The following is a 317-nucleotide window of genomic DNA, read 5'->3' as shown; positions in this document are numbered from 1 at the left end:
ATGTATTCACCATCGGGGTGCTTTTTTAACGTGAGTCCCCTCGCCTCTCACGTAATGTATTCACCATCGGGGTGCTTTTTTAACGTGAGTCCCCTCGCTTCTCACGTTATGTATTCACCATCGGGGTGCTTTTTTAACGTGAGTCCCCTCGCCTCTCACGTAATGTATTCACCATCGGGGTGCTTTTTTAACGTGAGTCCCCTCGCCTCTCACGTTATGTATTCACCATCGGGGTGCTTTTTTAACGTGAGTCCCCTCGCCTCTCACGTAATGTGTTCACCATCGGAGTGCTTTTTTAACGTGAATCCCCTCGCCTT

The sequence above is a fragment of the Cyphomyrmex costatus genome, unplaced genomic scaffold, assembly GCF_001594065.2.
Source record: "Cyphomyrmex costatus isolate MS0001 unplaced genomic scaffold, Ccosl1.0 scaffold265, whole genome shotgun sequence".
NCBI lineage: Eukaryota > Metazoa > Arthropoda > Insecta > Hymenoptera > Formicidae > Cyphomyrmex > Cyphomyrmex costatus.
Note: the sequence above shows the minus strand (reverse complement) of the source record.